Here is a 22,181-nt window from a genome sequence, read left to right as displayed (position 1 = left end):
CATACATCTGCGATTGTCTACATCAAAATACAACCGGGCGCACCTTGGTGCTGAATCAAAATTTTGTTTACTGCCAAAGTACAGTATTTCTAGCTATCTAGCTAGTACAATACGGGCACTTTTTTTTTTTTTTTGAAGAAGGAAAAATGCACTTACGCACACCGGCACAGGTGTTGTTGTGCCGGTAGTGTGGGACTCTCATTGTATACCCACTAAAAACCTCCTTGTATTATGTCTGAGGTGGCAGGCAGCACCAGAGAGGCTGAATCCACTTCACTCGTGTCATCCTATTCCAGTTGGCGGCAAGGTGTTCGGTCTGGCAGATGTTGTTCGGTTGAATCTCCAAAATCCATTGAGTCCGCCCACTAGGACTCTGGTGGAGATGATCTTCAACTCTTTCTTCTTGAGGATGTCCATTGTAATTAGTTCGCTGGCAGATTTTCCGCTCCATACTCCGCGGTAAGAAAGCGTGGCAGATGTAAACGATACCCGGTCTGTTTCGTATCTACTCTTAATGGCGTTCTCCAAGGTCTTATATTTTTCAGACTTAATGCGATGCGCTTCGTCCAGGTCTAAATGCTCACTCACAATTTGCACATCAACGACTACGGCTGCAGAATTGTTCTTAAAGATCAGGTCGGGTTTTCTCAATCCTTCGGAGGTGTTAAAGCGAGGCTCCTCTTCGACCTTCTCTGTATTTTTGCTTATAGCCCGTTTTAAATAAGCCACAATAGCATTATGCCTCTCGATCCGAGCTTTATGGTTGCGGTGACATTGCTGGAGTACGTGATTAAGTGTCTCCACTTTATTGCAGCCGGCTCTGCAATTGCGGTCAGCAAGGCGACCCCGTGAGGTTCGAGACCTCGTTGGTAAGGCATTTATTCGAAGCTTCATCGCATTTATGTAGTCCCGCCCAGACAAAAATCGGTTTCCGTCGGTGACCCACTGGTGTTGTTGTGGGACTTTCCGAGACTCTCTAAGTCCTCTGCTATCGTACGAGTTGTGATGTAACTTAGCCCACTTCACATGCAGCTTTTCGGTGGTATCAATTTCAAGACGGCTCTCAATCAATCTCCTCATCGTTCTTTGTAGCTCTAAGGTGGTATAAAAGTTGGTGCGGTTAATTTCAGAGAAGTTCTGCAGTTTGAGCCTTCGGTGTAATGGCATCAGCCATCGCATGGATGGTATTGAGAGCCCGCCGTCCTTGACATTAACGTAGAAGTACGCATTAGGCGTATCGTGCGGCAGACACAGCCATTTCCTCGCCGGAGCCCTTACCATCGTGTCAATTTTCTTAAGCCTACTTAAAGTAGTGCTTCCCAGAGTTAAAAGATGGTAGAGTCCTGGCAAAACAATGACACGTAGGGCAAAAAGCCTTTGCTGTGGTTTTAGCAGCGCCGTAGTTAACTTATTTATGGCTGACATGAGCTGTTCTTCAGGTCTGCAAACCGATCGCCTCTCAGGTGTAAAGGGGACACCTAGATACTTCCACTCGCTCTCTCTCTTTAAGGATGGCATTTTTAACCCCCGGCACGTAAATTGGGTTTTTGCATCAACCACGGACTTCTTGAGATGCGGTACATTTCGAAGAGCCACGGTGAACGACTTGTTCGCATTTATATTGAGCCCGCATTTGGCTAGAAAATCAGACACAGTGTTGATGATGATTTGCAGGCCTTGAGGTGTAGACGCCATAAAAATCATCTGCGAATGCAAAGGCGCTAAAGAAGGTCTGGTCGATGTTAACGCCTATTTAAGAAGGCAGACGCTTCAGGAGCCGGTCGATGACCATATTAAAGATAATAGGTGATAGAGGGTCACCCTGCTTGACTGCACAAGTTGGTGTTATTACGTCTGATTCCCAGCCGTCACAAGTCAGCGTCGTAGAGCTCCGATTGTATGAGTCAATGATATAGCCAATCATAGGATCAGGAACTCCCATGATCTCTAGCGTGTCTCTAATGGTGGAGTGCGAGACAGAGTCAAATGCTTTGGCTATATCCATTGACGCCATATAGAGTGGCTTGAAATGCTGCCGGTGGTAGCGCAGGACCATGTCGAGATCGAAAATGTTCGAAGCACAGCCGTCGGTCGGAATAAATGCCTTTTGCCTCTTGTCAAGCGGAACCAGGTGAGTTAGGCGCCTTGCCATTACTTTGTGGAAGGTCCTGGTTAGAATTGATTGAACCGTTATGGGCCTGTAGTCCTCTGGATTAAGCGCATTTTCCTTTTTAGGAATTAACGTTGTGCGCGCAACTAATAAGTGTTTAGACAGTTTACTACACACCATAACAAGATTGAAAATCCTGCACAGAATATGGAGTGGGACTGCCTTCAGTTGCCTAGTCGTAAGTCCGTCAGGGCCCGGACAGGTGGTGAGTTCCGGGAAAGATTGACGGACTTCATCAGCGCATACAGGCTGCCACAGGTTTGGAATCATTGGTCGCTTGCATTCCATATCAGGGGATTCATTTATCCCGTTAGTCATTGTAGTACGCCAGAAGTTGACCATCTCTTGCTTAGCCGAAGGATTGGCAGCTGTTTTGCCTTTTATTAACATTTTTGCGCAGTTGCAAGGATTTTTCCTCCAGGCTTTTTGCGTTTTGGCGTACTCCACACGTCTCGCTTGCCGCCTTGTTAAAGAGCGGTTTGCGGCGTTGGAGGCTTTCGGCTTGTTCATTCTGGTGCTTGGGAACACTGACAGAAGATAGATCTCTAATTCTTCAAAGATCTTATCCTTTGACCAGACGTCTACGCTCTCACAGATTCGACTCAACAGGTCTGCGCGAAATTGAGTGCCTTCTAATGGCTCAAAGTGAGAAAATAACTCCTTAATAGACTGACGCAAGGTGTCATCTTGAAAGCCTGGTGTACTGGCTGCAGTCGCGCTTTGAGCTGGCGCAGCGTGTTCTTCCGTCAATTCCTTTATATATCTCAAGACAAGGTCTTTGTGTCTTTGGTATCTGCGCTGACCTTTAATAGACTCGAGAGTGCGTTTAGGAAACATTTGCATTAATGTCTGATTAATGAAGCGCTCGCCATTAAGAGTAAGATGCGCTTCCTGACGTGCCAGTAACGCAAGTTCCCCAGCAGACTACGGTGCTCACTTATTATCGATAGAACTGACCTGCCTTTCATCATGCCAGTCTTTGTGGACACGTTGTTCGTGGACACCTCGTCCTCTGCTGGTGGCAAAAGATCTGCCACAGCCAGGTTTTCTGCAGGAATAGGATTCAACTTGCTCCGTTTCATCGGCAATTGTCGGGCCGGTTGAGCCTGAGGGCCCACCGGTGCAAGAGTTTATTTCATCCGAGGCAATTTTTCTTGTATTTGGGCCGACAAAAAAACCGGTCGAGGGGGGTGGCAGCCCCCAAGACCGTTAGACGCAGAGGCAGCTCTTAGCTTCCCCCCTTTGCAGGAGGTACTGGTAGCGGTAACCAACGAAAAGGTGGCTGCTTGCTAACTATGACCCTCCCTTAAGAGAGTTACTCCCGCCGTTTACCCGCGCTTTTTTGAATTTCTTCACGTTGACATTCAGAGCACTGGGCAGAAATCACATTGCGTCAACACCCTTGGGGGCCATCGCAATGCTTTGTTCTAATTAGACAGTCGGATTCCCCTAGTCCGTGCCAGTTCTGAGCTGAGCGTTGAATGGCGGCCGACGAGGACGACAGCTACGGCGAACCGCCGCTGAAGCCTCGCAGCAAAGAAGATCCGTGGGAGGCCAAGGCACGGGAGCGAGCTCGGATTCCGGGTTACGCATGCACGAAGCAGCGGCCCGTTCAGCTCGTCCAGGCCCGGCACGTCAGCCAAACCCACTTCCCGACCAAGCCCGACACGCCCCGCTCCTCAGGGCCAATCCTTATTCCGAAGTAACGGATCCAATTTGCCGACTTCCTTTACCTACATTAATCTATCGACTAGAGGCTCTTCACCTTGGAGACCTGCTGCGGATATAGGTACGAACCGGCGCGACATCTCTACGTGGCCCTCTCCTGGATTTTCAAGGTCCGAGGGGAAGATGCGGACACCGCCGCAACTGCGGTGCTCTTCGCGTTCCAAACCCTATCTCCCTGCTAGAGGTTTCCAGGGAACTCGAACGCTTATACAGAAAAGAAAACTCTCCCCGCATCTCCCGACGGTGTCTCCAGGTCATTTTGGGTTACCACGACGAACACTCTTATGAGGGCCCGGATTGGTATACGGTTCCGCTGCCGGGTTCCGGAATAGGAACCGGACTCCCTTTGGGTGTGTGTCTTTCGCTCACTTTATTTTTGTGTATTGTTCCTTCGAGATTGTTGCTTTTAGTATACCACATTTACGTAAGATTTCTCTTAGGGCTTAGGATCGACTGACTCGTGTGCAACGGCTGCTCACACGAAACCCTTCTCCACATCAGTCCCCCAGGTCCTCGCTGGAGTATTTGCTACTACCACTAAGATCTGCACTGACGGCGGCTCCAGGCAGGCTCACGCCCAGAACCTTCTGCGCACACCGCCGCGACCCTCCTACTCGTCAGAGCTTCATGAAGGACCGACATGCTTTCGCGTGCCTTCCCACTTGCCACTGACGGCGGAGTGTAGGCGCGACGCTTCAACGCCATCCATTTTCAGGGCTAGTTGCTTCGGCAGCTGAGTTGTTACATACTCCTTAGCGGATTCCAACTTCCATGGCCACCGTCCTGCTGTCTTAAGCAACCAACGCCTTTCATGGTATCCCATAAGCGTCGACTTAGGCGCCTTAACTCAGCGTTTGGTTCATCCCACAGCGCCAGTTCTGCTTACCAAAATTGGCCCACTTGGCACTCTGATCCGAGATCTCGTGGCTTCATAGTTCAAGTTCGTTCAAGCAAGCCAGAGATCTCACCCATTTAAAGTTTGAGAATAGGTTGAGGTCGTTTCGGCCCCAAGGCCCCTAATCATTCGCTTTACCAGATGAGACTCATCGCACATATGTTCAAGTATGTCTCTTTGAGTGGCAGCTATCCTGAGGGAAACTTCGGAGGGAACCAGCTACTAGATGGTTCGATTAGTCTTTCGCCCCTATACACAGTTCCGACGATCGATTTGCACGTCAGAATCGCTACAGACCTCCATCAGGGTTTCCCCTGACTTCGTCCTGACCAGGCATAGTTCACAATCTTTCGGGTCCCAACGTGTACGCTATAGGTGCGCCTCTTCTCGCGATGAGAACGAGACGCCCCGGGAGTGCGATCTACATGTCTACATATCCAAGCAATAGAGTTCAAATGCTTTATAAAACGCGATATCGCATATCATTTCTATGTCCCAAGATATGGTGTAATATACAATGCAACGCGTTATGTTTATCCCGTCTACACGTCAAAAGAATGTAAATGCCACACTTCCTTGCTACGGAACAGTGTTACTAGATGTCTGTGCATCGAAGCAATAGAGTTCTAACACTTTATAAAACGTGACATCGCATCTTAATTCTATCTCACATGATAAGATGGAATATTCAATGCAACGCGTTCTGTATATCTCGGCAATACTTCCAATGAATGTAAATGCTACATTTCCTTGCAGCGGAATAGCGTTTGAAGATGTCAAGGGATCGTAGCGATAGAGATCTAATGCTTCTCAAAACGCGATATCGCATGTCATTTCTATGTTTCAGGATAAGATATAATATTCATTGCGAAGTGTCATGAATACCTCGTATTCACTTCAAATGAATGTAAATGCGACACTTCCCTGCTGGGAAATAGCGTTTGCAGATGTCTACGTATCGTAGCAATAGAGTTCTAATGCTTCTTAAAACGCGATATCGCATCTTATTTCTATGTTTCATGATAAGATATAATATTCATTGCGAAATGTTATGTATACCCCGTATTCTTTTCAAAAGAATGTAAATCCCATACTTCCATGCTACGGAATAGCGTTACTAGATGTGTACGAATCGAAGCAATAGAGTTCTAATGCTTCATAAAGCGCGATATCGTATCTCATTTCTACGACTCATGATAGGGTGTAATATTTATTGCAACGCGTTATTTATATCTCGTCTAAACTTCAAAAGAATGTAAATACCACACTTCCTTTCTACGGAACAGCATTCATAATGTCTACATATCGAAGCAATAGAATTCTAATGCTTCATAAAACGCGATATCCCATCTCATTTCTGTGGCTCGCGATAAGATGTAATATTCAATGAAACGCGTTATTTATATCTCGTCAACACTTCGGAAGAATGTGAATCCCACACTTTGTGTATAGGGAATAGCGTTTATAAATGTCTACATATCGCAGCAATAGATATATTTACGAAATTACTTAAAACGCATTAAATTCAAAAATAGCCTTTTCGTCACAAACGTGTAATAAATGAAGTCTTCGAGGACCCCACGTTTTATTTGTTCCGTCGGTCGGAACATGTCCCCCCCGTTGAGAGACCGTGTCGATCAATCTAGATCGGACTGATCTGAATATCGCCGCGACGTCGATGGTTCACACTGTCGTCTCGGATGTGGGCAGCTCCGCTAGCTGCTTGACGTTCCGTTTGTAGCCCCCCTGGCTGGTCCGTACGGTGACCACTCGGAGGATCTTCTCTGGACCTGGGTGCACCTCTTCGACTCGACCGCGGTGCCACTGCAAAGGCGGGAGGTAGTCATCCCTTAAGACTACGAGAGATCCTTTCTTGATCTCGTGGTAGCCCTTGATCCATTTTTTTCACTCGTTGAGATGGTGGATATACTCCTTGTGCCACCTGGTTCAAAAGTCCTGCTGGACGTTCTGGATGTGTTGCCAGTGTGACAATCGGTTATGATCAGTATCGCTGAAATCAGTCCCGGGCAAACTTTTTAACGACGTGCCGATCGGGAAGTGGGTCGGAGTTAGGGCCGATGGACCATTAGGATCGGATGATAATGGAGTATGCGGGCGGCAGTTTAGGATCGCTTCGATTTCGATCGCGTGTTGGGCTGTTCGAACGTAAACAGTTCTTCCCCGACGACTCGTTTGACGTGGTGTTTGAACGATTTAGCCGCTGGCATGAAGTGCCACGATATTTCCTTGCCCGTGAGTAAGTGTCTTATCTTATCGTCCGTTTGCAGTTTTTGCCCCTATGACCGATGAGTCAGTGCCGCGATGAACGCTTCGGTAGTCATGTCACCGACGACCTCAAGATGGACCGCTCTCGTTGCAAAGCACACAAACACTGCTACATAGATTTTTACTCGCGCACAATTTCGGAAACGTTTTTCCTTGATATAAAAAGGCGCGCAATAATCTGTTCCGCAATTATAAAAGGGTCGGCATTCGGATAGCGTGCCGCAGGTAGAGTGCCCATTACGTAATTTACGGGCGGTGGTTTTACACGGAAGCACCTGATGCATTTCTTACCATCAATGGGCCAATACCTCTGCCTTAGTGTCGTCAGCGTGGTATTGATACCCGAATGATGTCCCTCTAAATGCGTGTGACGAATGATCAGATCGGTGATATGATGCGATCTTGGAAGCAGGATCGGATGTTTCTATCCGAAGGGAATGTTTGCGTTTAGTAGTCGACCGCCTACGCGTAGAATTCCCGTTTCGTCTAAGAATGGCTGCAGCGAGAGCTGGTTACTCTTTGGATGCAGCTCTGTACCGTTCTTCAAATTTCGGATCTCTTTTTCGAACACGGAGGCCTGCACGAGTCTCAAGATCCGATCATTAGTGTCGTGGACCTCTCGTACGGTTAGAGGTCCTGCGTTACAATGATTTTTGCGAAATCGGAGGCAATACGCGACGATCTTCCTTAATTTCGCGATGTCTGAATGGCGGCCGAGAATTTCGTTGCTACGGATGGTCGTTGCCAAGCATGTATGGGCACGAATATCGGGTATTTCCGAAACGAGGTTGAACGTAAATTTCGGCCAATCCCTGTTATCGTCGGTAAACCACGATGGTCCATGACGCCAGATGGAGGGCTTCAAGAATTCCGCCGGTGTTTATCCTCTCTATGTGAGGTCCGCTGGATTGTCCTTTGACTTGACATGCCGCTATCGGTCTTCGCTTGGATTTCGGCCACTCTATTTGCCACGAATGTTCTTAGCGTGGCTGGTTTGCGTTGCAGCCAATTTAAAACTATCGTGGAATCCGTCCAGAAGTTAGTCGAGTCCAATCGGCGTGCATTACTATCTCGGACGTTAGAAAATAATGTCAGTAGCACCGCACCGCAAAGTTCGAGACGTGCGAGGCTGACAACTTTTACTGGTGCGACCCGAAATTTCGCGCATAATAGTCTCGTTTTAATTCGTCCGAGATTGTCGACTGACCGTACATACCCTCACGCTCCGTATGCTCGTTCGCTCACGTCGCAGAACCCGTGTAATTCCACTCTTCGCACCTTCGATTGGCATACGTGTCACTCGAAGAATGTTTCTTTATGTAACTGCAATTCCTTCACGTACGTGGACCATTCTGTATGGAGGATGGTTGATAGCGCTTCGTCCCAGGCCAATTGCAGTTTCCAAAGGTGTTGCATATATATTTTTGCCGTTATTATTACTGGCGCCTGTAAACCTAACGGGTCGAATATTTTTGCTATGGTGGATAAGATCGTGCGTTTGATGATCCTCGTATCGATGTTTGGATCCATGGAATAGATGATTCGGTCGTTCTGCGCGTGCCACGAGACGCCGAAAGTTTTCTTGGTGGCGTCTCCAAAATACTTTGGGTGAATTTCGCCTTCCGGAAGTCCTGCTAAAAGTTTCGGTTCGTTCGAGACCCATTGTTGAATGTGGAGGCTGCTGCTGTTAAGTAGCTTGATTACCTGGTCCCGTAGTTGTCTAGCGTCTTCGCAATTATCTGTGCCAGTTAGGAGATCGTCGACGTATCGATCTCGCTGGAGCACGGTCGATGCGAAAGGAGCATTCACCTTTTCGTCGTCCGCTAGCTGATGAATACACTTGATGGCCAGGAAAGACGTTGAAGATAGTCCGAACGTGACCGTGTTCAGTTCGTACGTTTTCACCATTCCGTTGTTATCTCGTCATAATATAGGCTAGTATCGGCGGTCTTCCGGTCTTATGAGGAACTGCCGATACATCTCGATGTCTCCGGTTAAGACATAGGTGTGTTGACGGAACCTTATGAGAAGAGCGAATATGTCGTCCTGTATCGTTGGTCCTGCCAAAAGCGTGTCGTTCAATGACAGTCCACTGCTCGTTCTTGCAGATCCATCGAAGACGACGCGAACCTTCGTTGTTGAGCTGGACAGTTTGATGAGGTGGTGGGTGAGGTAGAAGTCATCCGAATCGCGTGGTTTTATCTGGCTCATGTGTCCCATCTCGAGATACTCCTCGATGACGGCGGAATATTCTCGTTTCAGCTCTGGATCTTTCATGAATTTTCGTTCGAACGAAAAAAGACGGTTGTTCTTTTCATTGAACGGCAGTGCGACAATGTAACGACCGGTTCATGTCCGTTTGACGTGGTCTCGAAAACGCTGCTCGCATTCCTGCTCCGCGGAAAATAGGTGTCGTACGTGTGGACCCTCTTCTAGCTCCCAGAATTTTTGAAGTTCGAGGTTCAGGGTTGTAACGAACGTTTGATGTTTCCTCCACGACGTCGATGTGGAGACGCTCACCCCGACGATCCATCCAAATTGCGTCTTCTGGAGGATTAATTCAGGATCGTTACGAGGAGAATGTTTGTACTGGCCGATGCCAAGGGACGATAAAGCGGGACCGGTGCCGATTAACATATCCACATTTGCCGGTCGATGAAATTGTGGATCTGATAGTTTTACGTTTGCCGGAATCGGAATCTTCGCACGATCGATTTGCTCTTCCGGTATCGGTCCAGCGATTCGCGGCATCGTAAAGAATGTGAGCTTCCGCGCGAAGCCTAATAAGCGCGATTTGATTGTCGTTGAGGCAATTTATTCGCGACCTCGTGTAATTGGTTCAACGCTTCGATGGCTGTCCTGTTATTTTTCGTGGGAAGTCCAAGCTTCATTGCCAGGTCGTCTGTAATGAAGTTTGTACTCGAACAGATGACGCTCAACTTTCTACACTCGATTGGCTTCTGGTCGCGATCGATTTCGCGGACGATCGCGCTGGCCATCAGCTCCGTTGTGCGACGGTTGAGGACTAAGGCCGTGAACCTTGGTACGAGATTTTCGACTTTCCGTTGCAGTCATGCATCTTCCGGTTGGTGGTCCTCGTGCAGCTTCGCATTGTGTTGTTGGTTGCAGACACGTCATTCTTGGGCTCTGCAACGTATACAATTCAATAGAATGTAAATGCCACACATCCTTGCTACGAAATAGCGCTTCTAGATGTCTACATACCGAAGCAATAGAGCTCTATTTCTACATAAAACGCAATATCGCATCACATTTATATATCTCATGATAAGATGTAATGTCAAAGAAAAGCGTCATGAATATCTCCACAACACTTCAAACGAATGTAATTCCCACACTTCCTCGCTGCATAATAGCGTTTCTAGATGTCTACGTTTCGAAACAATACAGTTCTAATTCATCATAGAACGCGATATCGCATCTCATTTCTGTGTTTCATGACAAGATGTAATATCAATGGAACGCGTTACGTATATCCCGTAACACTTGAAAAGAATGTAAATCCCACACTTCATTGCTGCGGAATAGCGATTCTACGTGTCTACGTACCGAAGCAATAGAGTTCTAATGCTTCATCGAATGCGATATCGCATCTCATTTCTATGTCTCATGATAAGATGTAATATCCAAAGCAATGCGCTATGTGTATCTCATCGATGCTACAAAACAATGTAAATGCCACACTTTCTTGCGACGGAATAGCGTTTCTAAGTGTCTACGTATCGAACCAATAGGTTTCTAAATCTTCATGAAACGCGATATCGCATATCATTTCTATGTTTCATGATGAGATATAATATTCATTGCGAAGTGTTATGTATGCCTCGTCAACACATCAAAAGAATGTAAATGCCACACTTCCTTGCAACGGACTATCGTATCGAAATGTCTACGTACCGCAATGCGAGTTATACACAACGCGTTGCGTTGCATATTACATCTTACTATGAAACATAGGTAATGCTATGCGATATCGCGTCTTATGAAGCATAGAACTCTTTTGCTTCGATACGTGGACATATAGAAACGCTATTCCGCAGCAAGGATATTTTGCATTTACATTCCTTCGAAGTACAGATGAGAAATGCATAACGAGTTGCAGTGTATATTACATCTTATCGTGAGACATAGAAATGAGATGCAATAACGCGTTCTATCATGCATCTAGAAATCTATTACTTCGATGCGAGGACATCTAGAAACGCCATCCGGTAGCAAGTAAGTATGGATTGAACATTCTTTTGAAATGTTGACGAGATATCCATAACGCGTTGCATTGAATTGCATCGTATCATGCAACATAGAAATAAGTTGCGATATCGCGTTTTGTGAAGAATTCGGGAACTTTTCTTCGATATGTAGACATGTAGAAACGCTGTTCCGTAGGAAGCAAGTGTGGCATTTACATTCTTTTGATTTGTAGTGTAACGTCAGGCCTTGCGCCTGCCACCCATCAGCATTTTCGCTGCCTCCTGCATCAATCCCTGCACGCAGTGAACCTGCCGTACACGTTTGCGTATCCTGCAACCAGCTGCGTTTGCGCGCGCAGATGTCGACGCGCTCACTTGCACCTATGAGCACCTCTGTCTCATGCACGCCAATACGCATCGCTGTCTCGCTTGCACCAACGAGCAGCTCTGTCTCGTTCGCACCAAAGTGCAACTTTGTCTCACTCACACCTATACTGTTCGCGCTGTTACACCCACCTACAAATATGTCCGCCTCCCTCGCACTGAGGACTCCGGCCAGAAGGAAGAAGCAGCAGCCCGTTGCCGGAATGGAGAGTGCTTCAGTTCAAGGAACCTATATTGCCAGGACCTATATATTATTTCTAATGTTATATCTATGTACCTGTATCATACCCTAGATGTAAGTTCTCATGATATACTTTGTAACAATTCACAAGAAACACGTAATTCTAATTCCGTACATATGAGATTAGATATTAACACGTACCTGCGCGGACGACACGCACAGGTATCACCACGACAAGCCGCGTGTTCCCGCTCGCTGGACCACGCGTTCCCCACTACGAGCGACAGCGACCGATGCGCCACGCAAACCGAGGATGTCCGAGACGCGACTCCAGAGAGTCAGTCTACATCGAGATATCACTCCATGGAGTCGAATCCTCCAGTACCATATCATATACCCAAGCCATTAGCCGCCTCTATATGGAGATTAGGCTACGTGCTATTATTTCTATTTCATACGTTATAACTTAGAATAATTTTGACCTTGTATAGTTTTAACTTAGAATATATTCCATTTATTTTACTATATCCTGTTTACAATTTCATTACCATATCTACTAGTTACTAAATCTACTAAATCTAAATACTATTTCTCGCATTTAATACAACCCGTATGTAGGAATACTTCCACGTGTCACTTTCATACAACTGAGTAGCTTTCCAATACCTCGAAGGAGTATAGAACCCAGCTTTGCAGAGTTGCGATAGAGCGGACTGCCGCTTATCCTTCCGACCATTGTCTCTTGTACAGAAAAACTTGGTGAATGGGACGTGATTCTGGTTCGCGAAGAACACGACCTGCGTATAGGAAGAATTTCCTTCGTTCACTTGTGCGTGGATAACGTATCCCGGATCCCCCTATACCAGCGACCTCTCTCCTTCGCATCGGTTCAGCCGTAGCTCTACGAAGTCTCCAGCAACGCCGAGTCTCCTTTTTCCGCAGCCGAGATTGCTGCGTTATCTACGGTCCCTGTCGAATCCGCTTCGCATCCGAGCCGCCCTTACCCGCTTCGCGGAAATCTGATTGAAATATTAGTCTCCGTTAACAGGCGGACATCTACATCGATGCCAGTCAACGATCCACGGCGAGAATTCTACTAATGTATCGAATACGACACCAGTGAGAGATAGGATTTACTACATCTATTATCCACGAACTGCGAGTGTTTTGCTCGTGCCGTGTAAGCTGAAATAGTCGGACGAGGTCATAATGCGTTTGCCAGGACCGAATCTCGAACAAATAGAGTAGTGTCGTGAAGCCTCCGGATAAACGGAAAATTATTTTGCCGGACATGACAGTAGATGCAGATACACAAAACGCATTACGTTGAACATTACATCTTATCACGCAACATTGAAATGAGATGCGACATCGCGTCGAATAATGTAGTAAAACTCTATTGCTTCGACACGTTCGCACCTAGACATGTTATCAGGCAATTATATCTGTACGTTGTGTTCTATGCAAAGGCAAATATTTCAAAGAGAAAAAATGTATTAATTACAAATTACATTTGTTCGCAGAGATCTCACGAATTCAGGCTTCTTGTCTTGCAAAACTAATCATTCATTTAACATGGAACGGGGTCGAGGAATAGTTAAAGATTTTCATATTTCATAGCTTCACTCGATACGTCGATTGGATCACGTAAAACATTGGACGCTAATTGCATCTACACCTTCAGATCTTAAATATATAATTGCAACAACATATTTAATACTGTTTTAATAACAATTTTCTAATTATTTATATCTATGCCTAATAAATATATATTAATCGAATAACTTGCTTTACCAAAGTATAAAAAAATCTGAGGATTGGAAATCTGAGCATTACATAACAAACGTGCATTTCATATATAATGTTATATGTAACAAAAGATGAAGACCAAAAAGGTCGCATATAAGTTGAATTCACAATGCTGTCATAGAGATACAGAAACGGCAAAATTTCCAAACAGTAATTAACAAAATCCTAAACTGGAGGAGTGAAAATCTATCTCCTTGACAACGATCAGAAACAAGGCCTCATGCACTACAATATTCCAAACAACCAGCGATTGGCAGAACAGTGACAACGGATGGAACGAATTCCGTGGCAGAACTGAGCAAAGACCGTGCTCCTACGCAACTCTCGTAATGGCATACTCTTAGTACCGGGGCGACACTCGTATCACGACGCTATTAATGCACCGCGATATAGCACACGGGTTACACGGCCTTGGCAATGACACTATCAGCTCGCCATAGCTACACGCGTGGTAGTGCCGTAGGCTGACATTTTCTAATGGGAAAACTGATTCCACAAAAATTATAAGCGAATATGAAAAATGGCTAAACCAAGCAATTTATTTATTTTGATTCCAAAATAGATACACCGGCACGAAACAGAAATGTAAAAACTCGACTTTATTATTCTCTGTAAACTAGCTCAATACGGCGATTTTTTCGATAAAGTCGTTAATTACTTCATCATAAAAATATATACATTTATTTTATATGTATTTTTCTCAATTGATCGTTACAAATCCATGCAGTTGAGGGTTATATTAAATACGACGACAACATGTCATTTAAGAAATTACATAAGGCGAAGTTAGGGACGCAACAGCTTGAATTTGTACTTTGTAAATAATACTGTTCTTATAAATAATATTTTTAGTTTATGACGGGTTGAAAGAAATATATACAACTCTCTCAATAACTATACATATACGAAAACGACTATCAAAATATATATTAGTACTCATATGTTGAACATCTAACGGTTCTAATTTGTATGAAAGCACAGGTACCCCATTACCAAATGTGACCCTACGTCATTGCTGAAAAGATTCATGAATGGAGCGATGATACGCGTGTCACGATAGTGCTGGTGCTGCGTGATTCACAAGGTGTGTTATGCTTGTTTAGAAAGTGCTGGTAACATGTTCTGGTATTTTAGCTAACGAATCTGGCCGCAGATGGCTACGGATCAGCTGAAACTCCTCGGAAGTGGCAATATAGTGCCGGTATGTTGTCACCGCCATCTTGCCCTTTGTTATCTGGGACGCTTTTTAGAGCATTATTCGGAACTGAATTTGAACACATAGCTACTTAATCACGAATTTGTATGTACATAATTATACATGACTGCATAAAAATAATATCATATACTTTTATTACCAATGCGATATAGGAATATAAAACGAAGAACTATCCACTCTTATCAGGAGTAAAAGCAATGTTTGGTACACAAGGTTCAATGTAAAATATAATCAAGCAGTTAATATATCAAATCACAGCACATAATAAATCACTGAAAGTATAATGATATGAATAGTAAGAAAAACATATTTATTTGTTAGATGTTTATAAATTCAAATTTAAAAGTCCAAGTCACATTTAATATATTCTTGTTTAACCAGGTGATTTAGTGTTGTTTCAAATAGGCGTGGAGAGCTAGCTGGTACTTCTGTCAATGTAATTTCATTTCTGCTGCAACTTAAGCAAGGTTTCATTAGATCTGGTGGATTTTCCAAATTTTAGAAAGGGATGATGGTAGTAGTAGTTGGTTCAGCGCCAGGTGATAAACATATACAACAAGCAAAGTAACGTAAACGGATTTAAGATGTTCAAGATTATATAAATGAAACTATTACACTTTTCCAATCCATGTAGCGTTTCTGTTCTTTGTAACTTAGAATCTCAAATAAAGGAACCTTGGATTTGTTGTATTGTGGTTACCGGCGTGCTGTGTTAAGGGATATGATATCAGTTTTAATTTTCTAAACGAGAACAATTAAAAAAAAATGATGTATCGACAGTAGATAATGATTGCGGTCGATAACTTATGATATAATAACGGATGGTATTGCCAATAGTCGGGAATTCAAGAACTATCGAAGAATGGCATTGTCAGCTATCGGTAATCCATCTCTTACTTGGCTTAACTTAATCTAACATCCTCTAAACTTAATTTAAGCCAAGTTAACCTCAATTACACCTAATCTGACTTAACCTGCCTGCACTCAAATCTAACTCAACCTAAAACAATCTAACATTATCTTCTTTAAACATAAACAAAACGAACCTACGCTTTCTTAAATCTAACCCAACATAACCGAGCAACCTACAAACATTCCCAAACGTATCCCAACCTAACCTAACCTAGCGTAACCTAACTAAATCTAACACAATCACACTTTCATCTCGGGACGGAAGCAACATCCGCAACATTCCCAAGGATGAGGCTATGCAGTAAGCCTTCCGCAGTTACGGAGTGGCAGAGATCCGCTCCGATTGAACGTTTATTCACGTAATATAATATAATAATCGGCGGGTTCAATCGGAGCGGGTCTGCATTGAATACAGGAACGCCTTTGGCTAAATGAAAACAAACAATCGGAAAAGAATAAAACTTTACAAACAAATCGTACGGAAGTCAGATAATTCGACGCATATCCAATATACATCTAACTAAAACGTAATTCGAAAAATACAAAGGATAAGTGGAAATATTCTCCAATATTTGACATATACAAATCAACGGATGCAAGGGAGAACACTCAATCTCGGGGTGGCGAGACCGGGGCACCATCATGAAGTAATCGTACAACGCCGGTCCGGTATGGTGCAAAGAGAAAATGTGGAGGATAGAGAGATAAAATAACAACAACGTAACTAAAGAGAAAGAAAAAGAAGATCTATGGAAACATTGCTTTTATTAAGAGGAAAACCTACGAATATCAAACAACACATTATATACCATACCGTCAGGGCAAGGTACAACGAAATAGACGATATCGTGAGAGAAAATAAAAATATCGAGAAACTTAAAAAGAAAATAATACTTTAGACTGAACGAATCAATATCACTGATTCCGGCAAGCTTAATGAAAAACGCGACAACGAATCGGATAGAGTATAAGATAGATGCTGGTCGCGTTTCAAGTGGCGCTGCGTTCCTCGCCCGCGTCAGGGTAGGCAGTAGGATGGTGGAGGGCCTGCACGCCCCCCTTCGACCTCCACCACCGGCCTGAGCGAGGCTGCTGTACATATGCTGATGAAAGGTGCTGCTGGCTCGTGATTCGGAATCAGCCCCGCCGGGTCCTGGCAGAAGATTAATTGTTGGGCAGGCGGTTCGGAGCCCCCTGTTGATGACACCAAAGGATAGGAAAATATATAAGAGGAAAAGAAAGCCTCGGAAAACACAGGCACGAAAGGAGAAGCATCACGAGCCGAAGTAAGGGAAGCAAAAAGAAAGGGCAGGATAATGGTAAAGCTATCGATAAGATTAACGTCCATACTTTCAAATAGAAGAATAGGCAGCCACACATCAGACGTAATGATAAATATTATGTGCGAGGATAGGACGAAGGTAATGATATATTAGAAAACATTAATGGGAAACATCAGGTATATAAAAAATACCTGAGATCGAACACTAGATCGAACTAGTGGGGAACCGTATAGAGGAACGACAAAAATACGAATAGATGACGCAAGAAAATCGAGAGCGGGAGATATAATCCTGGAATTTAACAAGAAAACAGGTATAGAGAACGTAATAAAGGAGATAAAAGGAACTCTAGAAACAGAATTCGAAGAAAAACATACAAGTGCGAGTATAATGCTCCAATTAAGGGACATATACCCGTTAGGTGACCAGAGAAGAAATGAATGATTATATAAACCGAACACTGAAAATAATCGAAGGAAAGGATAGCGGTATAAACGTCAAGTTGTTAAAACAAACGTGGAGAGTCAATCGAGTCGCGTTAGTTGAATTTGGACAGGAATACAGTAAAGGGTTGGAGAAGGTCAGACGACTCAAAATACCATTAACACCTTGTCTCTGCAAAGTGCTACCGAGAATCGAGAGATGCTTCAAATACCATAAACTGGGACATATCGGCAGAAATTGCGAAGAAGTCAAAGATAACAAGGGAATCTACAGAAGATGCGGATCTCAGATTTATACGATGATCGGTTGCATCGCGAATAAACCGAAATGTATCGTCTGCAACGAGGCAGGAAGAAGGAATCCGTACATCAGACACGTTACAGGAGGTTTAATTGTCCGGCCTACAGAAAAGCGTTGATAGAAAAGAACGAGAAACGAATATGGAATTCAAAGTCCTACAAATGCGAATGATTTAAGAGACAAACGTGGTAATAATATCGGAAGCACACAGGATGGAAGAATATTGACTGCAAGACGAGAACGGTGACGTTGCGGTATGGATAGCCGGTGTTAATCGAAAATGTTTCACAATGGTACCACATATTCCTCGACCGGAATCGTTCATGCAATGGTCGAAGGAACAAAAGCTATAAGCTGCTACTTCTCGCTTAACAGGAACGGAAAGAAATCGAAGAATTTACAAACCAAGTTGAGGTTAACATAGAAAAGGGAGAGAAAGCAAACAGAATAATAACTGCGGGTGACCTGAATGAAAAATCGGTAATCTGGGGTAGTAATACGAACAACCATAGAGAGGAATAGATCATCAAATAATATTACTAATATTGATAGGAGGTTGCATATACGCTAAGTTGCGTATAGCAGAAGTGTTTGAGATATTTTCAGCGTTGGACCATCAATACGAACTACATATCTTCTGAAGTACGAATTACAAGAATAACGAAGAGGGATTTGCAAGCCTCGATGGAAAGAAAGCGAACTCGAACGATGCAAATAAATGATCGACTTATATAATATATAGATATTTATTTTCATTTAGAGGGGATGATCTATATTTAAGTAACTAAAATATATGATAAATGTAATTATATAAACCAATTTCAAATATTTAATTAAAATATCATGAAGTGATATGAAATTAGATAGGATTTTAGATGTAATGAAGTATCTTAAGGAGATATTGTATCTAAATACAATAGAATTAACTAAAATATAAAATATGTATTAATATTTATATCAGTTTGATACATTTACTTAAAAAATCATGAAAGCATGTGGTCCAGCGAGTGGGGGATTAACGGATCGTTGAGAGGAGCATGCAGTCCAGCGAGTGTGGACTCGCATCTCGTGGTGGGACTAGCGGCGCGTCTTTCGCGTTTAACTTATGAAATTGTATATTGAAGTAAGTACAGCATGAACCTACAATTAGGCGTGTATTGTTCGTGTCTTGGATTCTTAACGTGTGTAACTTGGATTTATGAATTCTTATATGCAGCAATACATTTGTCCGGATATACTATATATATGTATGTAAGAGGCTTAAAAGTAGAATACAGGTTCTGTTAAAGTCGGCTCCCTGAATTGGTAGAATCTCCATTGAGGTGATGGGCTGCGACTGCGCCTCTTAGCAGAACGAAATCACTGGTGCAAGGTAGGCAAGGGTGTTCGTCGTTGGAGCGAACGCAGATATACTCGACAATGGGAGTGAGACAGTAGTGCTTGCCGGTGAGATTCAAAGAGCGATGCCTGGTACGTACGAGCCATGTATATCGGTCGGTTCGAGTGACACAGCGGTACTTGGTGCGTTTGAGCGCGTGCAGGTGTCCGCGCGCGAACGCTGCAATTGCCGGTGCTGTATGCTAGCACGGCAGGTTCCCTGATTCCAGGGGTTGATGATAGAAGTGCGAGATGGCTCATGTGTAGAATGGTAGGCAGGAGTGAGTGGCAGGAGCTACGCACGACATTGCACTTGGAAGCGCTATCCCATTGCATGAATTTGTAGAACTCACATTCCTTTCAAGAGCAGACGCAGATAAGTATAATGCAATGCATAGAACATTACAAATAACTTACCTTGAAACGTTGAAATGGGATGGGCTCTCGCGTTGCATAAAGCATTAGAACTCTCATGCATTGGCACGCAGACACTATGAAACACCATCACATTGCATGCAACCGTAGGATTCATAGGATTCGTAAGCATCGAAGAAATAGAGTTCTAACGCTTCATGTATCACGACGACACAATTTACTCGAACGTTTCAAAGCAAGTAAGTAGTAATGCCCTACGCAATGCAATATTCTCATCTGTTACTCCTCCTTAGAAGAATTAGATAACGAATATTTCATGCAACACGATGTTGCATCTTATTTCAATGCCGCATGGTAAGATGTAATATACAATGCAAAACCTTATGTTTATCTCGTCTACACTTCAGAAGAATGTAAATGCCACACTTCCTTGCTACGCAATAGCGTATCTAGATGTCTACGTTTCGAAGAAATACAGTTCTAATGCATCATAATGCGCGCTATTGCGTCTCATTTCTATATTTCATCATAAGATATAATATTCATTGCGAAGTATTATGTATACATCGTATACACTTCAAGAGAATGTAAATGCCACACTTCCTTGCTAGGAAATAGCGTTCCCAGATGTCTACGAATCGAAGCAATAGATCTCACTTCTATGTTTCATGATAAGATACAATATACATTGCGATGTGTTATGCATGCCTCGTCTACAGTTCGAAAGAATGTAAATGCCACACATCCTTGCTAGGAAATGCGTTTCCAGATGTCTATGTATGGAAGCAATAGAGTTCCAATGCTTGTTAAAACGCGATATCGCATCTCATTTCTATGTTTCATGATGAGACATGATATTCATTGCGAAGTGTCATGTATATCTCGTATTCTCTTCAAAAGAATGTAAATGCGACTCTTCCTTGCTAGGAAATAGCGTCTGCAGGTGTCTACGAATGGAAGCAGTAGAGTTCTAATGCTTCTTAAAACGCGATATGGCATCTCATTCCTATGTTTCATGATAAGATATAATATGCATTGCGATGTGTCATGTATACCTCGCATTCACTTCAAAAGAATGTAAATACGACACTTCCTTGCTAGGAAATAGCGTCTGCAGTTGTCTACGTATGGAAGCAATAGAGTTCTAAAGCTTCATTAAACGGGATATCGCATCTGATTTCTATGTTTCACGATAAGATATAATATTCATTGCGAAGTGTTATGTATACCTCGTATTCACTTCAAAAGAATGTAAATGCGATAATTCCTTGCAAGGAAATAGCGACTGCAGATGTCTACGTATCGTAGCAATAGAGTTCTAACGCTTCTTAAAACGCGATATCGCATTTCATTTCTATGTTTCATGTGTCACGTGACGGGTCCGGAAAATTGCAGGATTAACCGCGGGTAACACGTAGCCGATACTAAGAAAGTTCCGCACGATTGCGATGGACGCTCGGTTCGAATGGGACGCGAAAACGTATCAAGACGCGAACACGGTGAGTAGAACGTCACTCACTTACCTTGAGCTGTCTTACCTTGTTTCTAATTGCGTATCTCGTTGCAGGTAATGGAGGCGCCTTGGATCGCTGAACGGGAATATCCATCGATACGGGCTGATTGGCGACAACGAAATCGGTACCAGCTTCCAAGTCGGCTGAGGCTGTCGTACGGTCGACTCAGGTTGTCCAGGTGCAGGCGTCGCGTCGCTGTGGCACTGGAGGTTCTCCTTACAGAAGTGAGTTCTCTTGGCACCGGATGGCATACGTGTCGACTTCCTTGAAGCTGGATACGGCAAGAAGATTGGTGGAAGTTCAATGGATAGAGTCGCAGAGGGTCAACAGGTTAAGCGGCGTTCCGCTCTAACTCTCTTGATTACCAGAGCTTCAACTATCCGTGAACCTTGATTGCGAAGAACTCGTATGATACCGCAAATAAATGAATTAAGAACTTAAGGGATTTGTAGAGAATTAAAGCACTGATTGACTAAATAAATGAATATATTCTAGAGTAAATCCTAAGCTTACACATTAACTGTCCCTATTCCAATTTAAAGTAAACGATGATTATTAAAGATAAAACTAAGTCTTGGATGATTAGAACCGGTATTGGAATTTGTAAATGGAATTAGAATGAGAACACTCTCAAGTGGAGCGGAGGAAAGCCTAAGGCAGAAGTGACTTGAGGTATCCAAATTGATTCGTCTCGGCCGCCGGCTACGACGATTCTGATCATCCAGGCGCGCGTCCGCGACCTCCTCGGGTCGCGTGGCGCGCGTATTGCTCGGGCCCCGCGGTGGGGCGGACAGTCGGAGAAGGGAGACCGCTCGGCCCGCGTAGTGGGGCGGTCGTCGTGGTGGGGCGGCTCGCGGAACGCGCAAGCCGTGCGCGTCGGGCGCTCGCTTGCGCATCGCACTTAATCTATCTTAAGACTATTCGATCTGTTGTTCCTATATGTACATTCGTCTATAGTGTACTTAATCTAGAGGGATGAACTTAAGAATAAATGCTCGCGAAGTATGAGTAACGTTCGTGAGATGTATGAAGCTGGTCATCGGACTTGACGTGGTGGGTTCTCAGGTCTCGTTGTCTACGTGGGAGGTTAAGCGGC

This window comes from Xylocopa sonorina, chromosome 7, assembly GCF_050948175.1.
Source record: "Xylocopa sonorina isolate GNS202 chromosome 7, iyXylSono1_principal, whole genome shotgun sequence".
NCBI lineage: Eukaryota > Metazoa > Arthropoda > Insecta > Hymenoptera > Apidae > Xylocopa > Xylocopa sonorina.
The sequence above is the reverse complement of the archived record's forward strand: the minus strand, read 5'-3'. Positions refer to the sequence as shown.